The sequence below is a fragment of the Arvicanthis niloticus genome, chromosome 24, assembly GCF_011762505.2.
Source record: "Arvicanthis niloticus isolate mArvNil1 chromosome 24, mArvNil1.pat.X, whole genome shotgun sequence".
Lineage (NCBI taxonomy): Eukaryota > Metazoa > Chordata > Mammalia > Rodentia > Muridae > Arvicanthis > Arvicanthis niloticus.
In genome coordinates, this window is record NC_133432.1 from 2,934,582 (window position 1) to 2,943,510 (window position 8,929).

The following is an 8,929-nucleotide window of genomic DNA, read 5'->3' on the forward strand; positions in this document are numbered from 1 at the left end:
CTCTCGCCTTCCACCAGGGGTGGAACTCAGTTGGGGTCAAGCTTGCCAGCATGTGATCTACCTGGCAACCCTCACTGTTCACAAACAGAGGCGAGGAAGAGGGGGAGGATGGCTGCACATGGCCTCTGTGAGGAACCCCGTGAGATTTGAACTCATACTTCCAGGTTCTGTCGTCTTTATATCCGTCTCTCGCTGGGAGCCCCCAGCCCGCTCTTCACATGTCCAGTGTGCCCAGCTGGAGGCCAACAACAGAGGAAACTGAAGGCGCCAACATTGCCTCGGGCTGGTTAGAAAGCCAAATGCTTGGTCCAGATTCCCAGAACAGAGCAGCTGACCTCGGCTTCCTCCTTCTGACCTGCCCAAGATGCGACCCAAAAGGTCACAGAGCTTGGCTGTGAACTGAGAGGGGGCACACAGCTGGCCTCATTCTTCTCTGAGAACCCGAAACCATTCAAATCAGCTACTCATCTCTTTGCTATAATGGAAAACCGGACAAGACCAACTTAAGGAAGGAGAGGTTTATTTGGGCAGTTTGAGAGTGCAGCCCAGCATGGAGTAGGCATGGCTACCGGAGTGTAAGGCAGCTGGGCACCCTGACCCAGTGGATCAGGAGCTCGCTGCTCAACTCATTTTCCTCTTTTTAGTCAGTCCCAGAACTGACCAAAAAGGATGGAGCTGCCCACATCCAGGGTGGGTCTTCCCTCCTCAGTCAAACCTCTCTGGAAACATCCTCACAGGCACATCCAGAGGTGTGTCTCCCAGGTGGCTCTAAATCCAGACAAGCTGAGCATGAGGATGAGCTGTCAGTCATCTTTCTCCTACCGTGCTCTTGTCTCCTCTACCAGTCCAGTTTCCAAAAGCCATCTAGGGAAAAGACTCAAGGCAGGTGCCTTACTTCTGTGCCACGTCCCCTGGCTCCCATCTTAATTCTTTCAAACATCAGCAGTGTCTGTGATTCTGCTTGAGCCACAGCACATACCATTAGAGGAGGCAGTGGGTTCCATGGACTCCAGTGGGCTCAGCACTGATAGACTCTAGGTGAGACCGAAACGGAATGATGTAAGAGTGATGTAAGAAGGGGGCGGGCCCAATGTCCAGATGATGCAAGAAGGGGGAGGACCCAATATCCGGATGATGCAAGAAGGGGGAGGGCCCAATGTCCAGATGATGCAAGAAGGGAGAGGACCCAATATCCAGCTGATGTAAGAAGGGGCGGACCTAGAAGGGGGTGGACCTAATGTCCAGCTGATGTAAGAAGGGGGTGGACCCAGTGTCCAGCAGACCCGCAAACCAGCCTAGGGTTGCTTGGATTCTCCATCATGAGTTCATTCTCCTGCAGACCTCTGACCGACTTTTGTTTATCTGCCAAAGACAAAACAAAGTGTAGGATCCAGCACTGTCCTCCCTCTGCACGGCACGTTCTCACAGTTTCTGTGGGATTCCCACACAGCCTGCAGTGAGGGGTTTTGCTACAACAATAGAAAATAGGTCAATACAAGCACCTGGATTTGGCTGTTTCTGGGGTGACATAACTTTGCTCTTATTTTTGCTTTTTGAGACTACCAGTCCTGAAAACAACCAACCAACCAGTAACCAGTGCAGTTATCTGAAATTTTGAAGTCTCGGTGTGTGGTGTCCTGTCTGGGGCTTTGTAAGCACTTTAGGATCTGGTTTCACCATGCCTCCTTCTTAGTCCTTCGCATTCCTGTAACTCTGACCCCTGAGTAGGGATGATAGTGGGCACAACCAGCATGGCCATGACTGCCCAAGGATCCTGTCTTGTGGGAGATGTTAGTAGACACAGCTACCCTGAGCCCCAAGGGTCCATGAGCAGATCCCCCTTCCTGCCCAAGACACTAGGCCATATTCCCTGTCTGCCTTTCTTGAAAATGACCCCAGTCAACTCTTGTTGAGTGCTGGTTGCCAGGGCAACAAGAGGCGCCATCAGACTTCCAAAGATGCACTTGAAAATAAAATGGGCTCCCTAATCTTGACCTGGTCCCCCTCCCCCACCCTCTGCCCTCCATCCCCACCTCTTCATAGGAGGCACTGTGGGGCACACCTGACTTGACCAGTGAGGTCAAGGGAGCTGGGTATCTACCCACTGCCCTTTGGATAAGCTGAAGGAAGCTTCCATATGCGTAGACTCCTTATGGGCTCCAGGCATGGCCCAAGCATCTCCTCCTCACCAGAAAAAGCCATGAGCAGGGAGTCATGGGGCTCTGCAAAGAAATGTGACAGGGACCATCCCCCACAGGGACAGTGGACTGTCCCCATCACTGCCCCTCCCCCATGAATCCATCCTGAGCCAACAAGACCAGAAATCACTGCTTAGAGATGGTAGCTCTACAAAGTACATGTGTCTGTGTCTCTGCCTCTCTGTGTCTCTGTGTGTCTGTGTCTCTGACTCTGTGTCTCTCTCTGTGTGTCTGTGTCTCTGCCTCTCCGTCTCTCTCTGTGTGTGTCTGTGTCTCTGCCCCTCTGTCTCTTTGTGTTTCTTTGTCTCTCTGTCTCTGTCTTTCTCTGTCTGTCTCTCTGTGTGTGTCTGTCTCTGCCTCTCTGTCTGTCTCTGCCTGCCTGCCTGTCTGTGTGTCTGTCTCTCTGTATCTCTCTGTCTCTGTCTCTCTGTCTGTCTTTGTCTGTATGTCTCTCTCCCTGTGTCTCTGTCTCTCTCTGTCTCTCTTCCCCAGAACTAACAAGGGTCCCCCCCCCCCCAGGTTAGCTACATTAATTCATTCAAAGGGTGCAGATCCCAATAACCCAACCACCCCTCACCAGGCACCACACCTTAAAGGACAACCCACCTCCTCCCAACACCACCTAGTGAACCAAACCCCACCAGAGGTTAAAAGACAGCTCTGAGACCCTGGCTTTCCCACACTCATGTACTCTGCCACGCTGTGCACTGTGAGGCCCTGCCCAAGTCGTGACCTACAGCCCCTAGCTCAGAAACCTCATTTCGAGTTCAGAGCTGAGGTCAGTCCTCCGTTCCCTGGCCTGGATGCCACACACATGGGCTAAGCTACAGAGGGAGGCTCAGTGGAAGGTTCTGTGTGCTCTGCTCAGCCAGGAGACAAAAATAGAGTGCACGAGCTTTCTGTGGCTACCATAGTGCCCAAGTTTGGAAGGAGTGATGGGGGCCTCACATATGCAGGAATACAGTCAAGTGTCAGGTGTTGCCATAGGCCTCTCTGGGCACACGGAGTAAGAATCAGAGCCTTCTTTTGGTTTCTCCTGATCCTCAGAGCTGCTCACATGTCTTGACTTCATGGCTCCATCATCCCCTTCCAAAAGAATGATGGTGGTGATGGACATGCATGTTTGATTTCATATTCCTAGTGATGTCCCCCACCACACACACACTATAAGGCTTTACACAAATTTGTGTGTGCTTGGGGTAGATACAAACCTGTGTTTATGTGCGAGGGAAGAACAAAAGTTGTCTTAGTCGGGGTTTATATTCCTGCACAAAGCATCATGACCAAGAAGGAAGTTGGGGAGGAAAGGGTTTATTCAGCTTACACTTCCACATTGCTGTTCATCACCAAAGGAAGTCAGGACTGGAACTTACACAGGGCAGAAGGCAGAAGCTGATGCAGAGGCCATGAAGGGATGTTACTTACTGGCTTGCTTCCCCTGGCTTGCTCAGCCTGCTTTCTTATAGAACCCAGGACCACCAGCCCACGGATGGCTCCACCCACAGTGGGCAGGGCCCTCTCTCATCAATCACTAATTGAGAAAATGCCTTACAGCTGGATCTCATGAAGGCATTTCCTCAAGGGAGGCTCCTTTCTCTGTAATAACTTTCCAGCTTGTGTCAAGTTGACACACAAAACCAGCCAATACAGAAGTCAGCCTCAGAAACTGTTCTTGTTGATTTGAGGCAGGGTCTCTCTCTGTCCAGAGTCTGTCCACTGCCCCTGGACTTTTCTATTAGGCCAGTCTGGCCAACGAGCTCCAGGAGTCTGCTCGGCTCTTCCTCCCAGTGCTGGGGATGGAACTCGGGTCATCCTGCTGGCAGTGCCAGCTCTTTACCCACTGAGCCATTGCCACAGCCCCTCACTCTGTCCACTCAAAGTATCTTTCTGGCTCCTGTGGGCCCTGTGAGAGCCCAAAATTGTCTTTCTGCCTGCACAGCATTGACTGATCAACTTCAACCCCTACTTGCTGTGTGGCCTGATACACATGGCTTCTCAGGCACCCTGAGGAGCCTCTGTCTTGCCTCCTTTGTGCCAGTCTGTGCCAGGTTCCACACTGAAGATCCCACGCTGGCCACCTTGCCCAGTCCCACATTCACCCAGACTGCACCAGGCTAAATGTTCCAGGACAGCCCAGCCGACCAGCCCAAAACACAGGCGGCTCTCATAACCCATGCGCACCCAGTCCACTTACACAGCAGCCCCTTTGGGTGGGCATCACAGCCTTTGGTGTGTGAGCAAGACCCGGAAGGGCCAAGTGAAGTGCCAGAAACCCACCTCCTCCTGTGTGCAGATGCTGTCGGAGCTGCAAATGCTCTGCCTCAGCTCTGTCTTGTTCCCTTCCTCTGCCTTTCAGCCAGCTAGAGCCAAGTCAGGCCAAGCTTGTTCCCGGCTCTACCTCTGCTCATCATCAGACTTAGGGACCACAACACTCCTATAACTTTCTTTCTTGCAGAGCTCTGGGAGGATGGGAGATCCCTCCCTTCCTCCATCTCCTTCTCCTCCTCCTCCTCCTCCTCCTCCTTCTCTCTCTCTCTCTCCCCCCCTCTCATTGTGAAGTATAACTCCGAATTTTCTCCCCATGACTGTCCCATGGTTTAAATCTCTTCCTGCACAGGAAGACCCTACACGCCCATTCTCAGGCAGATATCATAAAGGACCTTAGACACAAATAGTCCCCTGTGCCACAGAGCACTGAGCGCTGAGGCTTGCCCAAGTGTATGTGCCTGTGCCTTCCATGCACCATGCTCATGGTCACTCATCAGGTCTCATTCTGTCAGCAGGATTTGAACTACACCTGCTTCGTGGAGGAAAGTCCAGGGCAGGCACCCAGGACTCACCCCGCCGATTCGTTTAGTAAGCCCACAGCAAGGCTTGGAAGCTGGAAGCCGGGGCGCTGCCCCCAAGAACAGCCACAGAGCCTCCAGCCCCAGGCTCTGTTCCTTGTTGAGTCTCCTTGCTTTTGTGTGCCTGGGGCTGCATGCCGGCCTCTGTCCCTCAGTTGCCTTGTCCCTCTGCCCCTGCCCTGTCCTCCCTCCCCCCACCCCACCCCCGGCTCACTCAGCCTCTTTGTCCCTTTGTGTCTGGACCACAGAGAAGGGCAGGACACGCTTGCGTCCTCCAGCCCGCCTCATCGTCCATCTGCAAACAGTCCTGCAGATGCCCTGCACCTGCTCCTGGGCTCCCAGCCGCCCAGCAGGTGCCGCCCAGCCAATCGCAAAGCTACTGCGGAGAGAAAGGCAGAGGCCAGACCTCCAGCTGCTCCCTCCACCACCCAGAACCGGGGACAAAGTCTTTCAGCTTCCCAAAGCGGTGCATGCACGCGGCAGATGCTGAGGGGCCAGAGTCGGGGCAGAAGGAACTGCGGTTGGGGGAGGCGAGCCCTGCGGGAGACCCCACAGACACTACACTCTGGGTGCACCTTCTCACCTCCTCCCACCCAGATCCGTTACTGGATCTCCAGCATTTCACTGGGTCATCCCCACCCCCACACACACACACACACAACCCACACTGAATCACCAAACATGTCTGCTCCTGCTGACCCTGCCAGGTACCTCAGCCTGTCTCCTCCACCAATTCCAGAAGACTCTGAAGATGCAGGCTGACCTCATTCATCATCGCTCCCCTGCCGCTCTGGCCTCGGGACTAACAGCAAGCTTTACCCTGGCCTTCAGAGTCCTCCCCTGGCCTTGGCTGCCTGCTGGCTCAGTGGTCTCTTTTCTAGCTCCAGCAGTACCAGCTGGACGTGCCCAGCCCAGCCTCTTGTTCTCTGGGGCGCTCATTTCCAGATCAAGGCAGTCTCCATAGGTGTATGACCCCTGGAAGATAGACCCTCATTTTGGACTGACTTTAACATGGAATTTTAAGTTCATTTGCTTATAAGTCCATGTGTGTACATGCCTGCACACATTCACATATACATGCACACACACACACACACATCTGCAACACACATGTCTACACACATTGGCATACACATGCTAGCCTGTGAGACTCCTCAGGGAAGACATTTGCCCTCTCTCAGTCTGGCAAAGGGTCTGCCAGGGTGGATGCCCTCCATGTCTGCATGTGGACAGGAAGCCCTTTTGGACACATTATACAGATACCCAAGTCAGTCTTTAAGGATAACAAATGCACACCTTCTCTGGGGGCACACCTGACTTGTCTGGATTAGTAATAGTGTCTTCCTCCACATGTGGGTTGTGTGTATCTGTCCACTGTTTTCACAGAGGCAGGGCCACTGTGTTTACAATGCAGATACGTCAGGAGGCACTAGGGCAGATTGCAAGGAAGGGACCTGCACACTCAGGACCTGCTGAGTTCCATTTTTGAATTGGCACTGCAGTTGCTATAGATACCATCAGCTGGTATGGTACCAGGGATTGGCACCAGACCCACTTTACAGACAGGGATACTGAGGCTGAATAAACAGGTTTGAGCCAAGATACAGCCCCGACATTCTTCATCCAAGACCACCACCACCCTAGTCCCACCATGCTTCCCGGAAGTCCCAGGGAGATGCTGTCAGCCAGTCGTACCCAGCCTCCTGCTATCTCGCTGTAGCTGCTCTGCACAGCAGGGCATTAAGTATTTATGAGATGCCCTTGGCTCTCTGTGGACCAGCTGAGCTCTGCCTGTGTGCTTGGAGGAGGGAGGCAGGCCTCTGCAGTCAGAGTGCCCAGCAAGAGGGGGCTGGGCTGGGTTCAGGCTCTAGTCTGGCATCTGCTGAGCCTGTGAATCAGAGTATGTCTGGGAACACATGGGGGAGTCTAGAGACCTTTGTTCTCTGGCTTACCAAGGTACCCAAGGCACTTGCAGAGAGCCCAGGAGGGGGCTGGGTGGGCATAAGCATGTTTGAAATGCTCAGTGGTCCAAGCACAGGGGAGGAAAGCCAGTCTTGCAGGGTGTGGGTGTGCAGGGTGTGAGTGTGCAGGGTGTGAGTGTGCAGGATGAGGGTGTGCAGGATGAGGGTGTGCAGGGTGTGAGTGTGCAGTGTATGGGTGTGCAGGGTGTGAGTGTGCAGGGTGTGTGTGCAGGATGTAGGATGTGGGTGTGTAGATTGTGGGTGTGCAGGGTGTGAGTGTTCAGGTTGTGAGTGTGCAGGTTATAGGTGTGCAGGGTATGGGTGTTCAGGGTGTGGGTATGTAGGGTATGGATGTTTAGGGCATAGTTGTGCAGGGTGTGGGTGTGCAGGGTGAGTGTGTGCAGGGTATGGATATGCAGGGTGAGGATGTGCAAGGTGTGAGTATGCAGGGTGAGGGTGTGCAGGGTATGGGTGTGCAGGGTAAGTGTGTGCAGGGTAAGTGTGTGCAGGGTATGGGTGTGCAGGGTAAATGTGTGCAGGGTATGGGTGTGCAGGGTAAGTGTGAACAGGGTATGGGTGTGCAGGGTGAGGATGTGCAGGGTATGGGTGTGCAGGGTGAGTGTATGCAGGGTGTGTGCAAGTTGTGGGTTGCGGGATGAGGGTGTGCAGAGCATGGGTGTGCAGGGTGTGAGTCTTCAGGGTGTGTGTGTGCAAGGTATAGGTGTGCAGGTTGTATGTGTGCAAGATATAGGTGTACAGGGTGTGGGTGTTCAGGGTGTGGGTGTGCAGGATATAGGTGTGCAGAGTGTGGGTGTGCAGGGCATGGGTATGCAGGGTGTGGGTGTGCAGAGTGATGGGGTGTGGGGTGTGGGTGTGCAGGGTATGGGTGTGTACAGCATGAATGTGCAGGACATGAGTGTGCAGGACATGGGTGTGCAAGGTGAAGATGTGCAAGATGTGGGTGTATCCCTTCTGAACCAGTGTTGGACATTGTCCCACTTCCCACACAAAGAGGAGAGTTAAGAAATATATTGTCAGACCTGGGCATGAGCAGTAGAATTCTAGTCTAACAGACACCGATCTCTGGATTTGACCCCCAGCGCTGTGCGCGCGCACGCGCGCGCGCGCGCACACACACACACACACACACACACACACACACGGTGCAGGGGAAGGTCAGTTTTATTACAACCAGGTAACTGAACATAAAATAAAGACTGGGGAGATGGCTCAGTTGGCAAAGTGTTTGCTGCACAATCACAAGGGCTGTGTCTGGTCTCGCAGCATCCACACTGGTGCCAGCCTCATCTAACCACTGAGCCATCACTGAAATTCTGTCACAAAGGAGATTTCCCCCGAGGATGCCACAACGGTGTGCCCCACACCAAAATTATAGATTAGAGATTTAATTGTTCCAGACGCAATCACTCCGCTCTGAACAGTTGCTGGGAGCAGGATGATCAGAGTTTCTGAGCATCCTGGAAGCCAATGAGAAAAGGGAACGCAGTTTCGCACATGTCCACGATGCGGAGACTCTGCTATGGCTGCTTTGAGAGTAGAAAGAAGCTCAGGCTCCGACCTCACCCAGAAGCTAACCTCTCCTTGGTACCAACTCTCCCCTGCCGGTTGGCCCACCCAACTCTCCTTCAGCACCCCACACCCCAGCAGCGATCTTCAGCAGCGGCTAGGTGGATGTGTTTCCACAGTTCACCACCAGGGGTCAGTGCCGCGCAGGCTCTGATCTACCGACAGCTTAAGAGAGGACCAGGATGCTGGCGAGCCTGGGCGTTACTAGGCCTCAGTAAAGAAGCCAGAACCAGCTGGGGTGTGGGGTGAGGGTAGGATGGGGATGAGTAAGTGAGGGTGGGATGGAGTGAGGCTCGGCCTGTTGTCAAGAGAATCAAGTTGAGCTCAGGACTAGCCT